Raw genomic sequence first — 27,274 nt, forward strand, 5'->3', positions numbered from 1 at the left:
ATGACAAGTTGGGAGGGGGCCAGAACTGCTTTTTGCTACTTCTAAGTGAAAAAGCCTAGTTTTCAAGCCCAAACTCAGGTGGAAACCAAACCTATAAATAAAACTCCTCTCATTCATAATTTTTCATTTAGAATGAAGCGATTCAAGAGGAAGGAAAGCGCTAGGAGCTTCAAAGGAGAAGTCTATCCTTACTTTAAGTCTCTAACGTATGTTTTATTAGGGTAGGGTTCTAAGATAAACCTCTATTTTGTAGGATTATTTATATTAAGTTCTTAATTCAGAATTTCATGAATCCTATTTAATTTGATCATGCGAATTATTTATTTCTTCTGAAGCAAACCAACCTTGAGAATACGGTACTTAGGGAAGTGACATACCTAATTTGGTGAAAACCTACCCGAATTAGGAAGTAAATAAGATAAGGGACCACTGTAACTAGGGAAACAATAGTAACTTCAGGGAATTAAATCAACATAGTAACTTTATTCTTCTTTCATCCTTGGTAAGGTGGACGAGATAGGGCTTCCCGTTTGTAGAACTACCGAGAGGGGGTGTATGTAAGATGAACTTCTAAGATTCAATAGAAGATGGAACCTTTAGGACCAGAGAGAGTTTAGGAACCCTAATTTAAGTCATTGTTTCAATTACCTCTTAGAGAGTAAGAACCCCACATACCTCTATGCGCGAAGGTGCATCTCCCTACATGATTGACGACCCTAAGCATTGACCCGTGTAGAAACTCTGGTGTAAGTTTTCCACTCGACAGCTGGAGGGGAATAAACCTAGACCTCTGATTGGGTAAGGCCTCACCCATACAAAACTGTGTGGTCACTAGGTGCAACTCAACATCTGGTTGGAAATAAAACCCCACAAACTCATCACTTAAATAAAAGACGTAAGACCAATATCTGAATAATGTTTGACCATTAATTAGTTCCAATAAATAAATAAAGGGGATTCAAAGAATCCTAAATGCCGCTAACATTTTGTGATCAAAACATGTTACTCTTAAACTCTTTCTCTACCCAAACAGACTAAATTGCAAAACCCTCTTTTATCCTTTATTTTTATTTACTGTTTTCTATTCCCAAATAAATAACGCTAATTGCCTAGTTTGAATGACATTCCATATGGATACGATACTCTACCTACACTTTATTACTTGATAAACAATTTGGTACACTTGCAAAAATCCGACAATCAACGTTCCCTTAAGATGAGTTATAGTCTAAAATTCGTACTTAGATTTGATTAAAATAAATTAATTTAGAAACTAAGCAATTCACTACTGTCTTTTTCGGACGGAGTTTGGGTCGTCAATCCTGCTATCCTCCACCTAGATATACAGTATATAAATGAACATATACGAATTAAATCAGACTTTAGATCTTAATCTAAATAAAAATCTTTATTAATAGAATCTAACAAATAAGAAGGGGTTCATCTTGGAACCCTAATCAAAGAGGTTTAGTTTCTCATGGAAAAAGACATCATTACAAAACAATAGAAAAACATACCCGAGTGAGAACAAGAGGAGGAAGGAGATCCTTTGCCTTGAAGCACCGATGTTTGACCCTTATCTTGTACCGCTAGCTTTCTAAATGAATAAAAGAGTGCGTAAGTGTCTTTATTTATAGTGCATCACTACTTAGGGGTCAAGAGAAAGAAACTAGGGTTTAACAATAGTAAACAACTTGAAAACAAGCAAAATGCACCTCCTAGTTGTCACTCATGTGCGGGGTGCGTGAAGTGAGCCGCAGAGGTGCATGGGAGAACAAGGAATGTTGTTTCATGCACATGGGATCATGGCCCATGCCTAGGGGCGCATCAGGAAGTGCCTCCAGTGCGTATTTTGTCGTTTTCGTTCCTATTTTTATCGTTCTTTCGTAATAAATATTTTCTTTTTATTATATTTGTGTTTGAAAAAGAAAACTGGAAGATGTAAATAAAAAAATATAAAATTATTATAAAATTAATCATAGATGTAGTCATACTTGATTCTTGATTTTCCTTATTCCATGCTATTTATTTGCCACCGTTAGCATTTTTTTCTAGTTCCATCCCTGGATGCTCCATCATCACGTTCTATGTTGCGTGAATTGTGATATTTTACTCTTTCTCTATTGCGAGACCACTTTTCCTTACCTTTCCTGTCTTTGTTTTTTCACTGTGCTTGCAATGCAACTTCATTATTTGATTTCTCAGTACCTCTATATTTCATGTTGTGAATTCGTTAATAATCACAACAATAAATACTTGATGTGTGGAGAAAATTAATCAAGCAAACAAAACAACATGGGCGATAGTTATAAACACGAGCAAAAGAAGAAAACAACGAGAGAAAGAAAGAGAGAACACACGAAATTTATTTACTCAGTTCGGTCCAATACTCACCTAGTTTGGGGAAGAGAGTAACTCTCTGTTCCACTATAATAATGAATAACTTTACAAAGAGATATCAAAAGGTTACAAGAATTAGTCTTCAAACCTAATTCTACCTATAGTCCCAATCTCTTCCCATGACTAAAGAGACTTAATCCTAATAGTGTTTCTCCATGGTGAATCACTCCCAAACCTACTGTTTGTTGCCAAGAGAAAACTCTACAAACCTTAGTTTGTTGTTTGTTTCAAAACCCTGTTTTTCTACTCTCTCTCTCTCTCTCTCTCTCTCTCTCTCTTACACACACACACACACAAGGTTTACATCTGATACAAGGTATATATTTATATTAAAAGCATCCCTCAAATAATTGGAACAAATCTCATCCCAAAAATATGTTTTTCTTTTATTTGCTGCTGGCAAAATTGGGCATCGAGTTTAGCAAATCGGGCACCGAAAATTTCCCTATGATAAGGCTGAAAAACGCTGCAAAAATCGGCCAGCAATTTGTCCAAATCGGGCCTCGATTTTGCACCCTTGAGAATCCAAATTTTGAGTCACTCTACAACATTCTCCACCTTGACTCTAAATTTGTGATGATGTCAATTTAACCATCAACGACCTTCTTGATCTCTTCATGCTTCATCTTCCCTTACTTCCAACTACACCATGTAGCTCCACAAGCTTCCACCGAACCTCTTCAACCATTGGAATGCCTTCCGCCTTCTTGAAGTACCCTAGGAATTTTAGGTAGTTCCACAAGTCTACACCATAACCTCTTCAACCATTGGAATGCCTTCTGCCTTCTTGAAGATTCACTTGCTTCCAATTACCCTTGGTCTTTTCTGGCAATCCCATAGTCCATGCTATATATTCTTAAACTCTGGAATGCCTTCCATCTTCTTGAAAAATTCCCTTTCGCACAACTAGGGCATAGAACCCAAGGTCTCCATAGTCGTACCATTTTTTGGTTCATCAACTCCACGTCAAGCTGAGCTTGGTCTACCTCAACTAGCAAATGCGTACAACCACTATAATTTTCATCTTGCAACTCCACCTCAAAGGTTGATCACGAGTATTCTTACCTACGCCTCTTCAGACTGACCATGAGTATTCTTTTCACCGCCTTTCCAGGCTGATCTTGCCTATGATTTTGAGACTTTTGTAATGTTTTCTACATTTGAGTCTATAATTCTTGTTTTCTCGAAACATAGCTATTTGACGGGGTTTTTGAAGTAATTCACGAAGAAATCATGCAGATCGGCAAATCAAGAACAACCGAAGAATTGTGAGAATTCAAGAAACAAGAATAAAGATTCAAGAGGCCTTAGAAGACTTACAAGTGGGAGGAATTCTGTTCTCAAAGTACCGAGGCAAGTTATTTGAAGACGAAGACCTAAAAACGACAGAAAATCGGGGATTAGGCCCGGAAGAGAGATAGAATGCACCTAGAGCATTTGAAATGCGGCTGCGGAATGCAAGGAAATTGAACTATGCGCCCCGTGCATTTGCAATCCCCGTGCATGCAAAAAGCTAGGGCGCGACTATCTTTTCCTACTTCCGAACTGGAGCAGTTTAAGAGGAAGACAACTTTGGAGCTTCGGGAGAGTTTCTATCTTCTCCTTGATTTTCTAGGGTATATTTTTATCTTTAGTAATTTGTTTTTAGTTACCATGTGTAACTAAATCTTTTTAGGTTAGAGTTCTACGATGAACCTCTGTATATTTTTGTTGAATATTTATTTCATTTAATTTTTCATTTATCTATTTTATTTATGCTTTTGTCCACTATAGAGTTTTATTAGATTATAGTCTTTATTTCTGTGAGAGGTGTAACCCTAGATTAGGTACTTAGGTTGTGACAGGACCTAACATTGTTATCACTAACTGGATGCTTATATCTTGATATTTATATCCCTTTACTGATTACTATCTGTCTAGGAACTAAGTGATTATTTATTAGCCAAAAATACCATAAGAATTGTTGACCCCAGACGTAGGTACCCAGTTACTAGAACCCACTGGGTCGTGTGGTGCATTACCGAAGTTAGAAGTTAACTGGTTAGTGATGAGTCAATAATAAGTGAATAATTAGTTATTTTAATATAATATTTGAGTTTATTTTATTTAGATTTACTATGTTTTTATTTTCTTTTTAGAACTATTTTACTTCAATTGCAATATATTTTATTTTAGGAACAAATATTCAAAGATTGCGTCTTGGAGCAAAAGAAATGTGATTTGGAGCTAATTCATGCCTAAAATATGAAGATTCTGTACAATTTTATCAGGCATGGCCGTGCCCAGCATTGGCAAGGCCGTGCCTGCAAGCTTGCAGGCAGCCACAACAAGTCAGAAACATAGGCATGGCCCGTGCCTCCAGTGGCATGGTCGTGCCCAGCATCCAGACAGCTTTTTGCTGCTTTTGCTTCCTGTGCAAGCTGCCTATTTTAGTTTTGACCTAAAGTCCATGGTTTCTTGTTGAACATTCTTTTGATTTATTTCATAGGGCTTAAGTCATTGTTAGACTATAAATAAAGCAGCCACCAAACTTGTAATGCATATTTTGTTCTTGGAATACAATAGTGACAATTGTCTTTCTTAATAAAAGTTCTTTGTTTATTTTATTTATGTTCTTCTTCTTCTTCTCTTCTATGTCTACGATGAACATGAGTGAGTAGACTCTTCTTGTCTTGGGATTGTTGGATAAGTCTAATGACGTAATCCTAATCAAACCAAGCCTTGAACGCCTAATTTTATATAAATCTACTTTCTAATCTAATGTTTTCAACATATCACAACGGTTCATGGCCCGATGTGAAAAGTGAATGACATACAACATCACCTTTAGTTACATCGGTTGCCACCCGATGTGAAATGTCGATTTCCACTGATGTGAAATGTCATTTCTGCAGTAGTGTCACCGTTTTTATAATGAATTAACAGTTACCAAACTCATAAAGCGAACGCGGAGGGTTAGTACTTGTTAATTTATCATCTCAAATATCAATTCATAAAGCAAATGCGGAGCTTTGATATTGGAACAAGTGAAATTAGACAAGGATTGCGAAACATGAGAACAGTCTAGCAAACCTTGAGACACATAAAGTTTCGTTCTTCAAGGATTCTAATAGCAATCAACCATGAGAATAGGCGTGGTTGCTAGAGGAACACACTCAATGACTTCGAGAGAAGCTTTGATACGCTTAAGAGAAACTTGTCTTTAGAAAGTGGGTCCAATATAAAGTTCTGGTTTAGGGTTTGTTTTGTGAAGGATTTGTCATCTAGATGAACCAATAATCCCAAGGCGCTTTTATTTTTATTATTTTCTTTTAATTAAAAATCCAAACTTTATAACCCAAAACTCTTTTCTAATCATTGCTGAAAGTTAATTGAATTCCTAACTCCCTGTCAGAACGATATCTTTTATTACTACATCGGTAAACCGTACACTTGCGGTTTTACTCATCAGTTAATAGTTAGGGAAACAAGCACCTAGCTGTCCAACTTAAAGCTATAACCTAGTAAGACCATTCTCTTGAATTCCTTAGTAAGGTAGACGTAGATTAGGGCTGCCCGTCTGTAGAACTACTAAGTAAGCGTAGAGAGAGTGTGCTATGATTTTCCTAAGATCTATAGATGGGCACACCTATAGGAACCTTGGCCTTCATTGCCTTGGAAAACACTGGAAAGCCAATTTAATTTTATGTTTCAATTACCTTTGAATTAGCAAAACCCCGCACGTAAGGATCACCGTGCGATCAGCAGGTGCAATTAGCCATCGGAGGAAAAGGCCTAATTAGGTATCCAGTGGCTAAAACCCATTTGGGTCAGGTGGTGACCTACCTATTTAGGAAACTCCCTACGACCATATCACTTATATAGTCACCAAGAGATAAATAAACGCGACATTTAGATTACGTAATATCCAACAATAAATATACAGATGGGATTTGAAGAATCCTAACCGCTTATTACTTTTCTGCAACAAAAAACAGGTAAATTCGCTCTGTTGGAAACAGATAAAAATTACAACTTTCTTTTATACTGTCAAACTTACAAAAATAAGTAACTAGAATTGTTCGGACCAAAGGACAATCCCTGTGGATACGATACTCTACTTACTAACTTTATTACTTAATGAAAACGACTGGTACCCTTGTGATGTAAGATTTTTACATGTCATAAAACTATTTACATGTGAATATAATATAAGTAACTAGAATTAAGGGTTTGAGTATAAATTGTTTGTTTGTAAAACTATTTTCCTAATCGACATAAAAGTAAAACGAGAGGAGATAGAACTATTTCGCTTGCGGTTAGAGATATCAACCAAGCGTAACAGCAGCAATCTCTCGATCGATTAACGGATTCTAGCTTTATAACCAATATTATCACAATCACTCGACAATATCATTCGTGTCCAAATAAAATCGTTAGTTCTAAGGGATCGTTTAAACATCGATTTCCCAAACGTTTAAACGATCACAAAGTCGTTTGGATAATCTAATCGACGATTTCCCAACCGATTAAATGTCCAAAAGCATTAAGTTCTAGATTATCAGTGATTATCAAATATCAACATCCATGTCTAGAGTATTAACTTAAGATAGATTGTTATTCTAAGTCTAGATTCAAAAGTTTGTCTCCAAATCATTTTGAATATCAATAAACATTTAAACCAAGAATAACAACAATATTGAATCATTAAGCTAGAACCATATATTAAAAGATCAAGAAATTACATAATAGCTTGTTTGATTACCTCAAAACTACAAGAGTAGATGATAGCTACATATGTCTATGAAAGCTATGCAAAGGATGAAAAAGAGATGATGATTCATTGACAAGATCCATGATGTCTCAACAAATCTTGGCTTGAATCTACTCCTAACACACTTGCTTTGTGTTTCTCTCTTAAGAAATAGCTCTAACCTCTCTCTAGAATGCAGAAAATATCAATAAAACAGTAAGTATATCCTAGAGAGAGGTAAAAATCCTACTTAAAGGGGAAGAACTCGTGTTGCACGCTTAAGCGTGCTAAGGACGCTTAAGCGTGCTGCACAAAATATCTTCTTTTGTCCATTTGGGTGCTGCCACGTAAGCTGGTAAAATATCTTCCTTATGAAGCAGATGAGCATGCTTAAGCATGCAGAAAGCGTGCAATTAGGGTTGAACTATGGACAGCATGCCAAAAGCGTCTTGAGAGCGTACAAAATGGGTGCTCCCTGGAACTTGCACCCTTAAGCGAGCTGAGGTCGCTTAAGCGTGCTCTTCAAATCTTGAAAGCGTGCCAACAACGTGCCAATAGCGTGCTCAAAGGTACACTCGGCATTTCAGACGCTTAAGCGAGCTGAGGTCGCTTAAGCGTGCTACCTTTGGTACAAAAACTTCTTTCTTGTTCCTTGCTTGTCATTTCCTGCATAAATTGGGTAGAATGAGGCATGTAAAGCATAAATGGTATAAAATACAACAGTTGGTAGCTTTTCCTTAGATAACTTGCATAACAAGTCAATAAAATGCCTCTTTTAACACATGAAAAATATTACTTATGAGCACTTATCAAACTCTCCCCAACTTAGCTTTTTGTTTGTCCTCAAACAATAGAATCAAAAGGAAACTCACAAGGCTTTGGACAAGCTTTCTAGCACAGTGCAAAACAATTCAAAACATTAAAAATTTTCAAGTGGTGATTCAAATGTGAATGCGCGGGCAAGCATGAAGTTCTCCACTACTCCAAGCACAAACTATGAATGTTAAACAAGTCGTAAACACAAAATATACATCATAAAATACAAAACATAAACATAACTATCTATGAACCACACCTAACACACTTCTTTAAAAATAGATGAAATACAATAGTAACAATAAGCGAGGGTAATGAACACACATCCATTAATCATGCTAACATCCTGATTAAGTTATGTGTCCATCCAAATATCGTCTCAAAAAGCACAGAAGCATGGATCAAAAGGTCTTCTTAGGGTTATAACTTGGCTGGGCTACAAAAGAAATGTCATATGTGGGGAAATTGAAATCAAAAAGCCTATCAAAGAGGAACATTCCTTGTATCAACAATTCAAATCCAAAACCTTCTCTACCAATCATTACAAACCCTTGGTGATTAACAATTTAACCAATAACCTTGACAACTTATTCTATTTTTGATTTTTCTTTCTTTTTCTTTTTTTTCTTTTCTTTTCTTTTCTTTTTTCAAATGTACAAACTTTTCTTTTCTTCAAAGTTGTCAGGTTATTTTAACAATTCACCATGATACTTGGCAAACAATTCCTCCCTTTCTCCCCAACTTGAACACAACAAAACTCTAATTGAATGTTCCCCTATCCTAAGGCAAGGGACAAAGTACAATAAAGTTAAGGGTTCAACAAAGTGAAAATATCAACGTCCTAAAGTGAGTCAAACATGAACTGGATTTTTGAAAAATTTCAGGCAAATTCACTAAGCATTGTGCTTATGAATATTAACAGTTCATGTTTGAGGACTTGATTCATTTGGCTCTGATTGGGGTAATAGATACTCACTCTTCTCACGGGTAGGCTTTATGTGGTCAAGTGTTTCAACTCAAATTCAAAAAGTGCCTTGATCCTTTCCATGCTTTCATACAGTTCAAAACAATTATCAGATTTAACATAACAAAAACAAGTTAGACGGTGATTATTGGTCTCCAGCAATATAATATACAAATTGAAGCTACCTCACATTTAGGTTAAGTACTAAGTGGTTCAAAAATAATCATGTTTATGAAAGGAATTAGATGAGATACATTTTGTGCAAAGTACAAGTTTCAAATTCTTAGTACAACCTAGAACAACAGGAAACCAATACCTTGACATTGCGCTTTTTCACGATTCATATCATTATCACTCACCTGAACTTGCTCAACATTTGGCTCCTTTGAGCACTTTAAACTTTGATGTTCATGAGCAATTTTTCTTTTGACGAAACACAAGTTAGATTAAACAAAAATTTTCATCCAAAGCGTATAAGTTAAAAAACCAACAACAAGCTAAGTTATTAAACCAACATGAAAATAAACTAAAAGTACTACTCAAAAGTTTGAACACTTGAAACCGTGCTCAAGAAGTATAAGTACAAAAGCAGTTAATTTGTTCCAACATAAAAATAAAAACATGAAAATAAAAAGTCAAAGCAAAATGTCAAAACATCACTAAAAATCCAAGAGATGCGGTCAGTTCGCCGCATCATCTATATCATCATCACCATGGTGGACACTGCTATCCTCTCCTCATCAACACCACCACCATGAACACTGGCTGTCGCTGCTGCACCACTGCCCACTCCTGGGTAAATTGGCATGTCCCCAGGCCATATGCAAGAATCATAATACTATGCAGGGGTAAGCATGTGACACTGCGGATCCATGTGAGCATTGTAAAGATGCTGGTAAATGCCCTGGTTGCTGCGGAAGATAGCAGCCTGCTGATCCATCATGTGGTTATCTCTCTGCTCTTGCCTCTGAGCTCTTTCCTCTGCCCTCCGATCAAACTGAGTCATGTAAGCCTGAAAAGATGTAAAGTCAAAAGAAGCAGGATGCTGAGGAATATCCTGCTGATGCTCCTCCTCCTGAGGTATCTCTTGCTCTTCTTCTAGCTCTGGTGCAGGCTCTGGATCATGAGGGATCACTCCAGCTATTTTCTGTGAAAGGTTGAAGATGTACCTATCATCAACCACTCCCTTTATCTTTTCCATTCTAGGCTCAGGAATATCGACACTTTGATCTTTAACTAGACCCATGATGAAACCCGGGAAGGAGAGTTTGGTTATCTTTCCTATGAAACCACACAAGGCTACGTGTTTCATTTGATCTGAAATGATACGAGCCACGTCGACTTGTCCTCCTTGCAAAATGTGCCAGAGTAAAGGTAAAACAGCCATAGGGGTAATAGTCCCATGACTCTTGGGCACAACATTGTGCAGCAGGAATCGGAAAATAACTGCAGCCTCAAGTTTCATGTCTCTAAAATTGGCTGTTGTTAGGTCTTGGTTCTTTCCCCGATTGAAATGCTTACCCGATGAGAGAATATCTCTGGCTATTTGCCTAAAGCTGTAATCTTTGTCTCTCTCTAATTCTCCATAGGCACAAAAGGTGGGTACAGTAGGATCCTCAGGTGGGTCTAATTCCAGGGGGTTACCTAGGTAGGTGTTAATGGTGTCTCGGTCGAACTGAATCGGTCTACCCCTAACCATGGTGGTATAGGTGAACCTAGAGTCCATCTCTCGGCTCTCACAATTGGGCATGGCATTCGCATAGAACTCTCTGACAATGTCAGGGTCTATGCGGGTCTCAGGTGTCAACAACTTGTCCCACTTTCTGGATGTGATCATGTTAAGAATGTGGGCATAATTGCCAGCTGGGTCAATGTTAAAGGTTTTCTCGTGCCATGTACCCTTGTTTAGTTCATTGTACCTCATCAGATGTTTCCCGGAAGAGTACCAGGTTCGGACAAAAATACGTGGTACGGGTATAGAACGCTCAATGGTTCCTGAGGTGGAGCCTCGAGATCGTTTAGTGCCGGTTTTGGGTTTGGGAGCCATCTGTAAAACAACCAGAAAAGTCCATACACATATGACAAAAATCAATTAGAACACATATGGAATCAACAGAAGTGACACAGATTGAGAAAGCACAGAAAAATTCAAGTCTGAGGTGTGCATGCTTGGAGCACGCTTAAGCATCCTCAACAGCGTGCATTCAAAAAGTTTCTGCCATTTGCACGCTGCGAGCACGCTTAAGCGTGCTAGAAAATTTTGTCAGCGTGCTCTTCTGTTCCTGCGAAAAATTGACCAAATTCCAACCCAACCAACAAAATCCAGCATATTTTCCAAAGAATTCATCTCTAAACTTCTACAAACACAATCAAATCATGAAAAGGAACAACAATCACAACAATGTCCAGAATTTTCATTCGAACCCTGGTTTGTTCAAAGTTTTCCAAATGGGTCAAACTTTTGAATGTTCGTGGCAATGGTTTATGATTCTTGTTCATTGACATCACAATCATCCAATAATCTCAGTCTCTAATCACACAAAGGTTTCTACCCTAAACCTAACCTTTTCTAAATCATGATAAGAACATGTATTTTTCAAATTAGAGCAAAGGAAGAAAAAAGAAAACAAACCTGTTGTAATGATGCAAATTCAAGCAGAATTAAAATGCAAAGTGTTGTACTTGACTTGAATTGACCAAATGATAATGGTTCTGTGAGTTAGGGTTGTGTGTGTGAGAGAAGGAAAAATTTGAGTGTTTGGAGAGGAAAAGAAAAAGAAACCGTAAAAAGAGAGAAATGGGTGGGTGAGAATGGTTAAGGGGAGTTAATCCCCTTCGAAACCGTTTCAGAATTTTCATGCCAACGCTTTGAACACTTAAGCGAGCTGAGGTCGCTTAAGCGTGCTATCTGGTTATGGCAAGCGTGCTGGAAGCATACCAAAAGCGTGCAAAATGTTTCTCTCGGCTTTTTGTACGCTTAAGCGTGCTTAGGACGCTTAAGCATGCAACCCACAATATGCTCAAAAAGTTGCTTTTTTCAATTTTGCTTTGAATGCTAGTGACCTAAAACTACATGCAATAAACATAAAGTTTACTTACAAAACTGGGTTTGCCTCCCAGCAAGCGCTTGTTTTACGTCATGAGCTCGACGCCTTTATCGATGAGGAAGTCACGGTTCACTTAGTGAAATTGTCGACGTTTGTTGATCAACTTCACCACCAAAGTAGTGTTTCAACCTCTGTCCATTCACGGTCTAGTTGGCTTTTGTCATTGGATCTTCCAAAAGCACCGCACCATAAGGCTTAACCTCTTTGATTAAAAACGGACTAGACCACTTTGACTTGAGCTTTCCTGGAAATAACCTCAATCTTGAGTTAAATAGCAATTCCATTTGTCCGGACTCAAAGTTCCTCTTCACAATTCGCTTGTCATGATAGCTCTTCAGCTTCTCCTTGTACAACTTTGAGGACTCATAAGCTTGATTCCTCATTTCCTCTAGTTCATGCATTTGAACTTTCCTCTTCTCTCCCGCTTGCTCTTCTCCCCAACAATCAAACACTTCGAACTCAAGAAGACATTGAAGCGGCAACTCATTCTTTCTTGAAATAGCACCGGTTCTTTGGCAATTTCACATTGTTGGCAATGTGCGTAAGCATCTTTGAAAAGAGTAGGCTAATAGAATCCGAATTGAAGAACTTTTGTCACCGTTCTTTGTCCGTTGAAGTGTCCACCATAGGGTGAATTATGACAATGCCACAAGATCTTCCTAGCTTCATCTTGAGCAACACATCTTCTCAAAAGATTGTCCGCTCCAATTTTGAACAAATAAGGGTCATCCCACACAAAGTGAGTGGAATCATGGAGGAAATTTTTCTTTTGTTGCCAAGTGAAGTCATCCGGAATGAAAATGTCGGCAAACCATGGCCTTTCTTGCACCATGAGCAACTTTTCATCCGGGAATTCTTCTAGCACCTCATTTTCTTTCTTTGTCACCTCTTCGTTCACCAACCTTGAGAGGTGATCCGCTACCAAGTTCTCGGACACCTTTTTGTCTTTAATATCCAAATCAAACTCTTGGAGAAAGAGCATCCATCTAATAAGTCTTGGCTTGGAGTCGGACTTGGTGAGCAAGTACTTGATGGCTGCATGGTTAGTATAAATGACAATTTTGGAACCAATAAGGTAAGAACGAAATTTCTCTAATGCGTATACAATTGCAAGCAACTCTTTTTCTGTTGTTGCATAATTAATTTGAGCATCATTTAAGACCTTGCTCGCATAATGTATAGCATGAAATATTTTGTCCTTCCTTTGACCTAAAACAGCCCCCACCGCATAATCACTAGCATCGCACATAAGTTCAAAATTAATGTTCCAATTTGGTGCGGTGATTATGGGTGCGGAGGTCAATTTCTCTTTCAAACATTCAAATGCATGTAAACAATTATTATCAAATTCAAAGGACTTATCTTTGTTGAGCAAGTTGCTCAATGGCTTTGCAACTTTGGAGAAGTCCTTGATGAAACGCCGATAGAATTCGGCTTGACCAAGAAAACTTCTAATGCCTTTGACATTGACAGGCGGTGGAAGTTTTCCAATGACATCTACCTTGGCTTGGTCTACCACAATACCCCTTGAAGAAATCTTATGACCAAGGACAATACCCTCGGTAACTATGAAATGACATTTCTCCCAATTGAGCACCAAACTAGTTTCAATACACCGCTTCATCACGGTGTCCAAGCTCTTTAAACACAAGTCAAACGATGATCCGAAAACAGAGAAATCATCCATGAACACCTCCATACACTTACCAATTAAATCGGAGAAGATGGCTTGAACACACCTTTGGAAAGTTGCGGGTGCATTACACAAGCCAAAAGGCATTCTTCGATAAGCAAAAATACCAAAGGGGCAAGTGAAGGCCGTCTTCTCGTGATCTTCTGGGTTCACGACGATTTGATTGTAACCAGAGTAACCATCAAGAAAGCAATAGAAGGATTGACCGGAGAGTTTTTCAAGCATTTGGTCCATGAAGGGCAATGGGAAGTGATCCTTCCTTGTAGCTTGATTAAGTCTTCTATAGTCAATACACATTCTTCATCCGGTGAAGGTTCTAGTTGGAATCAACTCATTCTTCTCATTTGTGATTACCGTCATCCCTCCTTTCTTGGGAACTACTTGAATCGGGCTTACCCAAGCACTATCCGAGATTGGATAGATCATGCCGGCTTTAAGTAACTTTACCACTTCCTTGCGCACCACCTCTTTCATGTTTGGGTTCAAGCGGCGTTGCAGTTGTGCTACCGGTTTAAAGTTTTCTTCCATCATTATCTTGTGCATGCAATAAGATGGACTTATCCCTTTTAAGTCGGATAACTTCCACCCTATCGCTTCTTTGTTGGACTTGAGGATTTCCACCAACTTTGTTTCTTCATTGACGGACAAGGAGCTACTAATGACCACTGGTTTGGTACCATCATTCTCTAAGAATACATATTTCAAATGTGATGGTAAAACTTTTAACTCTACCTTGGTGTCATCAACTTTTGCTTCTTCCTTAGATTCCTCTTTCAATTCTTCTAGTATAGCTTGATGAGGGGGAATCTCCTTCAAGGAATCTAGCTCCTTTAAGCACTCTTCAATTTCTCTTGTTTCTTCTTCATCTATGGCATTGAGTGCGTCCATCAAAGCACTTTCAAGGGGTGTTCGGTTATACAATTACTTCCGAGTGGTCAAGATGACTTCTTCAGTTGCATCCATTTTAAAGCATGCACCCTTGTCTTTTGAGTGCTTCAAGGCTTCACGGATGTTGAAGGTAACCTCTTCATCATTAACTTTTACCTTCATGATATTATCATCGAGGTCAATCATCATCCGAGCCGTTTGCATGAAATTCCTTCCCATTAATAGAGGCGCATCCTCATCTTCCTCGACATCCATCACTACAAAGTCCGCCGGAAATACAAATTTGTCCACTTTAACAAGAACATCTTCGGTCATTCCTAGTGGTGTTGCAAAGGATTTATTGGCCAATTGCAAAGTCATCCTAGTCCGCTTGATACAAAGGTCACCAACTCTTTTGGCAACAGACAAAGGCATGAGATTAATGCTTGACCCAAGATCAAGTAGTGCTTTACCTACATTGGTTGTGCCGATACTACCAGTAGAGTGACTCTTCCCGGATCTTGTTCCTTCTTAGGTAACCTCCGTTGAATGATAGCACTACAATTGGCATCGAGTTGGATGGTTTCTTCATCGTTGACTCTCCTCTTTTTGGAAAGGATATCTTTCTTGAATTTTGTATAAGCCGACATTTGCTCCAAGGCTTCCGAGAATGGGATATCAATTTGCAATTTCTTGAAGAGTTCAAGAAACCTTGAGTATTGCCGTTCTTTGTCTTTCTTTGATGGAGCATGTGGGTAAGGTAAGTGTTGAGCCGCCACCTTCTTCTCAACTTCTTTCTTCTTTTCTTTCTCTTTCACCACATCTTTCTTCTTTTGCCCCATCTCATCTTCTTCAACTACTTCTTGTGGCTTTTCTAACTCTATTCCCATTTCAACCTCTACCACTTCATCCCCCTCTTCAACTGGTTCAACAACCTTCCTCTCAACCTCAATATCATCACCTAGCCCCTCACTAATCACCTTGCCACTCCTTGTTGTAATAGCCTTGCAATGCTCTTTTGGATTTTGTTGAGTATTAGCGGTGAATGGTCCTCCTTGTTGATTACCTTGAGCCATTTGTTGAGCCAATTGGCCATAGACATTTGCATGAATTGGTTTAAGGTTTCATTGGTGCTTTGAGAACGATTTGGTTGTTGTGGGTTATTTTTGGTGGATATTGGTATTAGTTGTTATATGGTTGTTGGTAGTAGTTTGATTGTGGATAGTGGTAGTTGTGTGGTGGTCTCCATGGTTGGCTAAATTGGTTCCCTCTTGGAAAGTTGGAATTACCCGGATATCTCCCTTGATTGGAATTACCAGGATATTGGCCTTGACTTGAACTACCGGCTTGTTGCCCTTGTTGTTGGTTTGGCCTTTGTTGTTGGTTTCCTAAAAAGTTTACCTCTTCTTCAAATGAACCAAGTTCTGGACAATAACCGGTGGGATGGTCACCCGTACATAACTCACAAGCATTTACTTGTGATGTTCCGCCTTCTTTTTGTAAAGAGTCTAGGATTTGCTTGGGCATGGCTCTCATTTCTTTTTGCAAGTCGTTCGGATAATCTAATCGACGATTTCCCAACCGATTAAATGTCCAAAAGCATTAATTCTAGATTATCAGTGATTATCAAATATTAACATCCATGTCTAGAGTATTAACTTAAGATAGATTGTTATTCTAAGTCTAGATTCAAAAGTTTGTGTCCAAATCATTTTGAATCTCAATAAACATTTAAAACAAGAATAACAACAATATTGAATAATTAAGCTAGAACCATATATTAAAAGATCAAGAAATTACATAATAGCTTGTTTGATTACCTCAAAACTACAAGAGTAGATGATAGCTACATATGTCTATGAAAGCTATGCAAAGGATGAAAAAGAGATGAAGATTCATTGACAAGATCCATGATATCTCAACAAATCTTGGCTTGAATCTACTCCTAACACACTTGCTTTGTGTTTCTCTCTTAAGAAATAGCTCTAACCTCTCTCTAGAATGCAGAAAATATCAATAAAACAGTAAGTATATCCTAGAGAGAGGTAAAAATCCTATTTAAAGGGGCAGAACTCGTGTTGCACGCTTAAGCGTGCAAAGGACGCTTAAGCATGCTGCACAAAATATCTTTGTCATACCCCAAATTTTGACCAAAAAAATCATGCATTCATACACCGACACGTGTCTTTTAAACCCGACTAATCTTTGACTTTTCAGCGAAAATTTCGGCAGAGAGATATTTTAAAATACCTCATATTTGGTTCCGAGTCGGGCCCTCTTCTCTCAATTTTCATTTTTTATTTAATTTTAGTTTCCATCTTTTATTAATTTGAAATTCGATTTTTAATCCTTATTTTTATCTCAGTTTGTTTTTATTTTAGTCCTTCTTTTATTATTATTATTATTATTATTATTATTATTATTATTATTATTATTATTATTATTATTATTATTATTATTATTATTATTATTATTATTATTATTATTATTATTATTTCTTTTTAATCAAAATTTGGTCCCAAAATATCCAAAAAACAAACGCGTTCTTCCAATCCAACACAACCTGTAATGTCCCCTTGAACACAAGCCAAAGCAGGTTGTGTCACTTCCTTCATAGACACCATGTCTCATCCCAACTCTATAAAACAGAGCTGAAGCACAACAAGGAAGAAGAGGAAGAATTAGAGAGCTAATTTCTATCCAAACAACCACACAAAAGAGCCAACTTTTACAAGCCATAACCTGCAAAGAAAGAATCCAGTAATTCACTCGACACCATTACCAAACAGTCACGTATCACAACAACAACACACAAACCCACAGGCCGATTCACAACAACATCAAACCGTAACAAAAACCAATCAAACCCACAACACGTTACTGACATCTCAATTCCAAGTCACAAGCAACATTTACAAAAGCCAGAACCTGCAACACAAATTCATAAAAACAATCAACATACAACCAACGTAACCCACAACAGTAAACACACCGGCCGAATCACAGCGACCCAAACTCCTCAAAACTGAACTGATTCCATCTAAAAAACAAAGGTAGTATTTTCGTGAAACTCTTAGATCTAGGGATATAGGTTTGATATTTGGGAATTTTAAGAGTAGAATCAGAAAGAGGAGAAAAAAAGGAATCAAAATAAACAAAAAAAAATAAAAAAGGAGGTGGCTCTAGCGGCGGCGCCACCACCTACGGTGGTCGGCCACCGCGCCGGAGGCAACCTCCGGTGACCGAAAAAAAGAAGAAGAAGAAGTTTGTGAAGAGAGAAGAGAGAACACGTGAGGGAAAGAAAGAGTAGAGAGAGAAAGAAATGGGAATTATGAAGAAAATAGATGGGGTTTGGGTATTTATACCCTACCCTAATCCTGTGCGCGTGTGTGTACACCATAACGTACACCCTCGCCCATTTGACCATCAGATCCTGATCCAGTGATCCACATCACTCTGATTTAAGATCAAATCCAGGCCGCTTGATCAATCAGATTGTAATATCCCGCCTGGCAGTATCGGTATATTACCAGTTGATCGTGTCAGAGGAATTAAATTCATGGAAAGTAAGTTATTGGAAATATTTTATGATAAGTCAGCTATTTACGGGAAAAGTATCAGAGACGTTTTAAACACGCTAGAGGCAAGGGTATAATAGTAATTTCACGCGGAAAGGATATTTAAATGGTTTTTGGGAAAAATATCTCATTATCTCAATCTCTTTCTCTCTCTAAGTTGGAAGGAATATTTTCTCTCCCTTCTCTCTCTCCTTCTCACGCCACTTTTCCCTTCTTCTTCTTCTCCATCAATTTTCCAAATCTTCTTCCTCTCCATAGCAAGTGAATGATATTACTCCCTCATGATCTCTTGTACAAGTAGAAGCTTGATTAAGGTTGGATTTCTCTTTTTCCACCTCTCATGAAGTTCATTCCATCTTTTCTCCTCTTCACCAATCTTAATGAAACTTCATCCTCTTTTGGTAAGTTTCCAAACTTGTTCTCTTATGATCATTTAAGATTAAGGAAGTATGGATTATGTTTGATTTTCTTCTATTTCTCCTCTTGAAGAAGTGATTGGAAATCTAGGGTTTGGTGTATGGTGAAGGTGAATCCTAATTGGTGCAAGGTATGGTCTCCACATGAACAAGGTAATAATAATAAGTTTGAATGGATAAATATCTCTATCCTTCCTCACCAAGAATTCCTTTTGACATTATGTTTTGAATATGTGTTTTGAGGGTAATGTTGAAGTATGGTTTTGAGCTTGAAATGGTGTCTTGGTTTGCAAGAAAAGGATGATAGGTTTGAATGGTATGAGTAAGGAAGCAAAGGGAGCAAAACTAAGGTTTTGGGCATGTTTGAGCTTGGAGCTTGGAGTTGCTTCAAGATTATGATTAGGTGAGTTCCATAGATAGACTTCCCACCCTTTGGGATTATGATTATGCCATGTATGTCTATTATGAATAATATGAAATTCTAGGGTTCAAGTATTAGTCTAGTTGCCCCTTTTTATGCCATGAATGCTATACATGATAATTCTTGCCATATACATGTTTTACAAGTTTTATATGATCAATTATGTTCCAATATGCTTAGAGACAATTGGTTTGAGGTTTTTGGGTCAAAAATACCAATTTTATGTGTTCTGGACTGTCCTAACTCGCCACGGCGAGCAATTACTCGCCCCCAGCAAATAGGGTCAGGCAGAAAATCTGCTGCTCGCCTCCCCAGCAAATCTACTCGCCTAGGCGAGTAAGACAGGGAGAAATCCCATTGTTTTGCTCGCTTCAGGCAGGCGTGGGGATTCGCAACGCAGTTTTCTCTGTGGTGTCTTTTAACGAATGTAAACCCCTCAAACCAAGGTCCTAAATGATTATCAATGAAAGCATTTATGATATGAGGCAAGTATTAAGCATGTTAGTAAGGCATGGCATACGAGAGAAATCATGTCATGAAACGGGTAGCAAATATTCATTAAGCAAGGGAAAACTAGAGCCTCGACATAGTCGTTGAGAACTAGCAAGTTAGCAAGACTTCTAGAATGCTAAGACGCGAAGTGTAAACTCTTCGCATATGTTAAGAGTGTTTAGCAAGCATGATAAGATGTGGTTTGATTAGTTAATCACTCCACCACGATTAAGTATGTACATGAACAAGTATAAGTTTACCGCTAATCGGATCGACTCAAGGGTCCGAGGTAATAAGCAAGTAAGTATGTATATGTTTAACTTATGCACGACAAGACCATGACTAATAAGTGTAGGTGACATGTCTCTTGATATACACATCAGGGGGATACAAGGGGTTCTCATTATGAGAACGATTTAAGCCGTAAGGGACCCGCATGTCACTGAGTAACAAGACGTAGGTGCTCGTGTCTCTTGTTATCCACACCAGGGGGATACGGGAGGTTCTCGACCTAAGGGGAACAGTTTAAGCCGCAAGGGACCCGCACGACACCGAGGGAGTCCGATGTACGTACATCGGTCATGTATGGGATTGATCTCGGGGTTACTCCACCCGGGACTATCCGTAAAATGAATCAAGATAATAATTGTTTGTTCAACGCTAACATATTTGAATGAACTTAGATACATTTATGTATGATATGATTATGATTATGTTATGTTCATGGTTATGCAAGAGTGAACCCATGCAAGTTTATGTTTAAGAATAAGAGCATTAGATGCTACATGACAAGTACAAGGCATGGAATAGAACAAGTAAAGAACATGATACCGATGACGATCTTAGGATTCCCCTAATCGTCCGGTTTAGAATCGTGCCATGATTATGTTATGTTTAGGCCTTGATACATAGAGTGTATTCTTGGAAATGCGGTTTTAGACTCCCCCTCGACCGCCATGACACGTATAGGAAGTGAAGCCTACAACAAGATAAGATAAAACTATGACGGCTCTAGTATGCACTACCGTCTAAGTATGCAAGTCCCCACACACGTATAATCAACCGTCAGGTTGTAATGTAGACACGTGGTGACCGTAGGTTTTCCCTTGAGGTTGCCTATAGCCTAGGATTTAGGGGAACTCACTGAGACATTATGTCTCATCCCAATCCTTATTTGTTTCAGATTATCAGGATGGATGGCAAGCTAGTAGCCGAATGGATTTTCAGCAAGAGCTCGTTCGTACCCGAAGCATGAAGAATATGGATCTCAAGGATGTATTTATTTTAGATAAGATAATATGTGATGTATTGTTATTGTGCGAACGTGTTTTGTTGTATATAAATTCATTCGAAGTTTTTATGTTGTATATTTTAATGTATCCAATACTAAATTCAACGCGCGTGCTATACTTTCTAGATACGTCTAGTATGGGTGTTATATTTGTTATCAGAGCTGGTCGATTCAGACCGTGCCTTGGGTCATTAAATTACAACTAAGGTAGTGGGACCATTGGGTTCCGGGTAAATGTTCTAGTTGTTGTTGTTAGTTGAGCCTGATCAACTCAAATTAGCATTCAACGATTAGAATGGATGCCTGAGAGCTGAATAGGACCCAGGAGGAACGAAGTATGGGATGAAGTAGTTGATCGTGCCAAAAGGTGGCCGGTGAACTAATCAAGTGGAAGTGTGAATCCTCCGGGAATGTAAGGCATGTTAAGAAGGGATGTTCCGACAATGTCGGGTAAGATGTTAGTAATACTCCATGTACCCGAAAGAGAAGAAGTTGGATATATGTATCTAACCATGACCGGAAGTTTCGGTAAGAGTTGTTGGAACGAGTTTATGATATTTTGAAATGTCAGTACAAGGCTACAAGGTAGTAAGAGGTCGACATATGTTGACGGAGACAGCAGGTTCTCAGGAATAGCAATATGTAAATGAAGTTAAGGACATGAAGGTTTGTCAAGTTGCGTAAGTGGCAACGTAAAGAAGTAAGCTATTCGTAGTGGAGGAAATTAAGGATTCAAGAGAAAGTTTTATGTTATCAGGATTAAGGCATTGATTTCCGACGTGCCAAGAATTGTATCGAAAAGGTTGATGTTGCCATGCAAATGTTATAGAATGTTTTATGATGCTAGGAATGAATGATGTGCATTGGTTACTTGAGAAAAAAATAATAATAATATAATTGGAGAAACTCATCCATAGCGAACTTGGAACGAAATTTTCGTTTTTATGAAATTTACCCGTTCGTTCCAAAGGTTTGCAATGACTATTGGTGAGATGTCCTCACAATAATCTTTTATGTGATGAAAATCTTTTATGACATCAAGTAACGAATGCATATCATCTCCTAAGATTTTCAAGGAAAAAGGCATAGGCAACGATCAACGAAATCGATATGGTTTAGGGTAGCTTTGGAAGTTAATGTGTCAAGAGTCAAGAAAGAGCTCAGATCAAGAGATTGGAAGTTCCGGTATTGTGATGAGTCATAATTTAGTCTAGTTTTATGCATTATTTAGTATCGTTTTATTTAGATTTGGTTTTATTTTATTTTAATATTATTTCCTTTTTGAATCTTTTACTTCAAATTGCATTTTATTATATTTTAGGAACGAATATATGGTGGAAGGTGTCTTGGAGCAAAAGAAAGAGGACTGGAGGAAATACAGTACAAGAATACGAAGATACGAGACAAAAATATGTCTCTACCAAGTCCGAAGCTTGGCACGGCCCGTGCCAACATGTGGCACGGCCGTGCCACCCTCCAGGACCACTTTTGCTGCTTTTCTTCAAGCCCAAGTTACTCCGTTGCAGCTTTACTGTTTTGCCCTTATAGTAGCTTAGTTTCTAAGTCAATTGTAAAGCTATAAATAGAGTAGCACTCCATCATAAACGTTCATCTTTTGTTCTTGGAATAAAAGTTCACTTTTATATTATTTCTCTTTTATATTACTGTTTTCTCTCTTCTTCCCCCATGTCTACAATGAACGTTAGTGAGTAGACTTCTTCGTCTTAGGATTATTGGGGAGTCTAATGACTCAATCCTAAACAAAACAAGCCTAAACCCTAATTTCTATGTAACCCTAATTTCTAATCTAGATTCACCGTCTTAACGTGGATTAACAATTATCAAACTGTGGAAGCGAAAGCGGAGGGTTTGATAATCGTTAATCCATCATCCCAAACATCAATTCATAAAGCGAGAGCGGAGCTTTGATGTTGGAACAAGTGAATCTAGACAATAATTGCAAAACAGTGAAATAGTCTTTGCAATTATTGAGACAAAGAGTAGTTTCAATCCTCTATGCATCTTCTAGTAATCATGTTAGTGAAATAGGCTTGGTTACTAGAAGTAAACTCTCATCGGACTTTCATCGGAAAGGTGAGGGGCTAAGGGAAACCGGTCTTTAGAAATTAAGGTGTAAACCATGAAATTAGATGTTTAAGTCTTGTCTAGTGAAGGGTTTGTTATTATGATAAACCAATAATCCCAAGGCTCTTTTATTATTATTGTTATTTATCTTCAGCAATTAACCCCCTATTTCATAATCTTTCTTCTCTTCTAATCATTCTCTAAAAGCTAATTGGATTCACAACTCCCTAGCGGAACGATACTCTTCTTACTACTATTACTTCGATAGGCCGTGCGCTTGCGGTTTGGCTCTATCAAGTTTTTGGCGCCGTTGCCGGGGAGTTGTTGTAATTTGATTAACTTTTTAATAGTGATTAGACTAAAAAAAAAAAAAAAATCTTTTTCGTTGTTTAATTTTATTTTATTGTTTTTATATTTCTTTCAAAAAAAAAAAAAAGAATCTTTACTTTATTCTATTTTATTCTATTTTCGTTTTATATTTGTTTCATATATATATATATATATATATATTTATAAAAAAAAAAAAAACATCTCTCTCTCTCTCTCTCTCTCTCTCTGTCTTTCTCTTTCTCTTTTTCTATTCTATCTCTAACTGTTTTGATTTCAGGCATGGCTCAAAACCTTTATCAATGGACCTTTTCTCCCCTTTCACCACCTTGTAAAGCTTATGAAGTTTTTGGTCACACTGGTGTTGAATGTCAACTAGGTAGTGTTGTTAGAAGTCCCGAGCAGGTAAACTATGGGTTTAGGAATGATCAAATTTTTTCTCAAACCCCTCAAAATCTTTTTGGACAACAAATATCACCACCCGGTTTTGCAAACAACCAAAGAGTCTCTCAAAAATCCGACTTGGAACTTTTGATAGAAAATTTTGAATTAGATAACATTAGGCATAACCAAGAGTTTAAAGTCAAAGCTGGAATTTTGAATGACTCTCTCAATAGGCTTTCCGCAAATGTGGATTCTCTTTCTACTCACAACAAAATGCTTGAGACTCAAATCCCTCAAGTAGCCCAACAAGTAACCTCTTACCCACAACCCTCCGGAGTCTTCCCGAGTCAAACTGAAACCAACCCCAAAAGCCCAATAAATGCTATTACACCTAGGGATGGTAAGCAATTAGAAGACCCCGTTGTAGAAACCAAGAAAATTGAGGTTGAGGTAGAGAGTGAAAAGCCACAAAGTGAGAAAGTTGTAGTAGAAAGTGGAAAGCCTCACATATCACCACCATATGAGCCAAAAATTCATTTCCCACAAGGGTTTGATGAGTCCAAGTTAGATGAACAGTTTAGGAAATCCATTGCAATCATTCAAAGCAAATTGTCATCTAAACTTAAGGATCCCGAGAGTTTTTCCATACCATGTGACATAGGATCCAAAACTATAGAAAGAACAACATGTGATTTGGGGGAGAATATTAGTTTGATGCCATTGTCCCTTAGTGAGAGATTAGGTATCGGATAGAGAAACCTTTTGATCGTCAAGCTAATGACTTTAAACGAGCGCTTCGTGGGAGGCAACCCACGCATTTAATTGCTTTTGTTTTGTTTGTTTTTCTTTGTTTTAAGTTGTTTTGTAGGTAATTGTCCAAGTATGATTCAAGAAAAACCGAAAATTTTGAAGCCCCTTGACCAGAAGGTTGGCACGGCCCGTGCTAAGGTTAGCACGGCCGTGCCAGTGTTTTTGAAGCAAAATTGGCCAAAACCCACAGAAAGTTGGCACGGCCCGTGCCAAGGGTGGCACGGCCGTGCCCGACCTCTAGCCTTCTATAAACCCAATTTTTCTCTTCTTCTCCATTCATTCTCCAACACAAACCTCTTTCATCTCCTAAATCTCTCTTTAAACTTCCATAACCTTCAAACCTCAAACCTTCATATCTCCATCAAATCTTCACCAATCCACTCAATAATTCACCAAAACCTTATTCTCCATTAAACCTAACAACCACAAATTCTCAACAAATCTCCATAACCAAACCCATCAACCTTACTAAAACATAAACTCCAACCCTAAACCAATCCTTTCCACCAAATATATTCCCAAACCCTAAACCTTCAAAACCAATCCACACCAAAGGTCATATGGCTTCAAGAAGAAGTGGTAAGAAACCAGCAAGCTCTTTCGGAGGTCCTCCCTCAAAGAAGCAAGCACAAGCAAAGAATCATGGAATCCAATTTCGAGACAACAAGCAACGGGACAGGTATAAAATTCTAATCTCTAAACCCTTGCATCCTTCTCGATATCCCGATTCTCATACTTTGAATATGCTAGAGCTTAGTGCTGATGTTTATAGGCTTAGGAAGGCTAGGTTGGACTGATTTAACCTATGCGGGTTTATGAAAATTTCACTTATGAATTTCTCAACTCAATTATTTTTACTAAAAATAAGTTGGATTTTGATAACCCTAAGCATAGAGTTTCTTTCTGGTTAATGAATGTTAATTATGATATGTCTCTACAGCACTTTTGTGATACCTTAGGTTTTGCAAACGAGGGGTATATTCATGATTCTTGGGACCCTAGCCTAAAACCGGATAACTACCAACCAGCTGCCTTTTGGGAACACTAGAACCGATGAGCAGTTCATGTTATGAGCAATGCTCTACAACCACCCGGTCAACACTTGCTTTTATCTGATTAATTACCTAGACTTTGTCGGTACTAGACCGGCCGGTAAAGGAGATATAGTAGTGGGTGGCATCATTACATACATAGCTAGGCATTTTTGCATTGGTGAGGATGAGGGGATCAAAACAAATTGAGGGAAACAATAGACTTCACATGGACACCCTCATTGCTATAAATTTCATCAAACCTCATCCACCACTCCATCACCAACTCAAAGCTTAATGTGCCTATTATGTTTTTACTTCCTAACCCATCTCGGACTACCACCGAGGTGGAAGCAAATTTGTTGTATGTTGATGATGTGCAGGTTCTTAGTGAGCAAGATGATGATGAAGGAGACGATGCTAACTTGCACTATGATGTGGGAGAAGGTGCTAACTTGCACCAAAAGGAAGAATATCATGGCCATGAAGCCGGTGAGTTTAATGAAAACAAAAGATGGGAATGGATGCATAATAAAGAGGTAGGAATGATGAGGATTAATGAGCTGTTGTGGGTTATGCTTTATAACCATCATATAACATTTGCTATTATTTGCTTGATTAACTTGTTTCAATTGTTAAAAAGAAACTGGATGATAAGAGTGATATAATGGTAGGTGGAATCATCACTTTTCTTGCTAGGAAGTTTGGGGTGAGTGTGAATCAAGGGATCAAGAGGATAGAGGGAAACTTTTGTCTAGACTTATATACTATCACTACTTTGTCCTCAGAACCCATGAACCTACTCACAATTACCAATATGAATGGAGAATTATTAGAGCTTATTGTTTGATTATTCTACCTAATCCGGATATAACTAAACCGGAGGTGGCGGAAAATTTGCTTTATGTTGGTACTAACCCACAGGTACATAATGATCGTGATGATGATGGTAATGAAGAAGAGGTAGGTGCAAACTTGCACCATGAACAAGAAGCCGGTGGAAGCTATAATGATGAACGGCGGGCATGGATGCAAACCAAAGTTCAAAGAATAAAGCACCGAGCAACAAAGACAAGGTGTTGAAAGAACCAATGTCCAAAGGAGCAATCGAATAAATGAAGAAAACAATCAAATGCTCTGAAACATGATACAACACCTTCACCTCCAAAGGTCTACTTTATGAACTTCAATAAAATTGTGAGCTTTCCTCTTCCTTTACTCTTTCTTCTTCCTCCTCTTCTTCTACTTCTACACCTTCTTCTTCTTCTTCTTCTTCTTCTCCTTCCTCTTCTTCTTCTTCTTTTATTTTTTCTTTTTGAATCATTGAGGACAATGCTTCTCCTAAGTGTGGGGGGGGGGGGGGGGGGGGGGGGGCTAATAAAGTGTCTAGAGTCGTAGTGTTCCCAAACTCCCTTGAACTTTATTCTTTTGTTTTGTTTTTATAGCAAGAGGCATGATTAGTAGCTTGTTTTTAATGTAAAATATGGCATAAAATTTTTTGTTTTGTCTCTTCTTTAAAGGTTGTTTCTTGTACATGAAAGTAGTTTCTTGTGTTTCTTATGTTCTTGCTATACCCACATCTTGTTTTATTGTGAAAATCTCCAATGAGAAAAGCACCCAGTTGCAATCTTTGAGCAAGTGTATGAATAGGTATTTTAAGGAGCATGTTCTATCTTTAGTGTTAACTTAGACCCTTTAAAGTCTTCAGAGTAAAAGTAGTATAAGTTTGTGTGGGAAAATTAATCAAATTGTCCTTAATCGTTATATTCTTCTTAATTTGTTAATGTTAAATGGGGCGGGAGAATGGCACCAACATGTGGGGGAAAGGACAATCCCTAACTTCCTAATTGTGGTGGTGAC

The 27,274-nt window shown here is 38.0% G+C and overlaps 1 long non-coding RNA gene across 1 annotated transcript; it reads left to right on the plus strand.

Moving 5' to 3' along the window:
- The first annotated feature begins 18,409 nt into the window (after positions 1–18,409).
- On the plus strand, positions 18,410–20,851 carry LOC146905941 (uncharacterized). Its single transcript, XR_015020606.1, has 3 exons — positions 18,410–18,558; positions 18,650–18,976; positions 20,670–20,851. It is a non-coding gene; the product is annotated as an uncharacterized LOC146905941 (long non-coding RNA).
- The last annotated feature ends 6,423 nt before the right edge of the window (positions 20,852–27,274 follow it).

Source organism: Medicago sativa, chromosome 7 (assembly GCF_051527215.1).
Source record: "Medicago sativa cultivar Bolivia chromosome 7, Bolivia_mono, whole genome shotgun sequence".
NCBI classification, from domain to species: domain Eukaryota; kingdom Viridiplantae; phylum Streptophyta; class Magnoliopsida; order Fabales; family Fabaceae; genus Medicago; species Medicago sativa.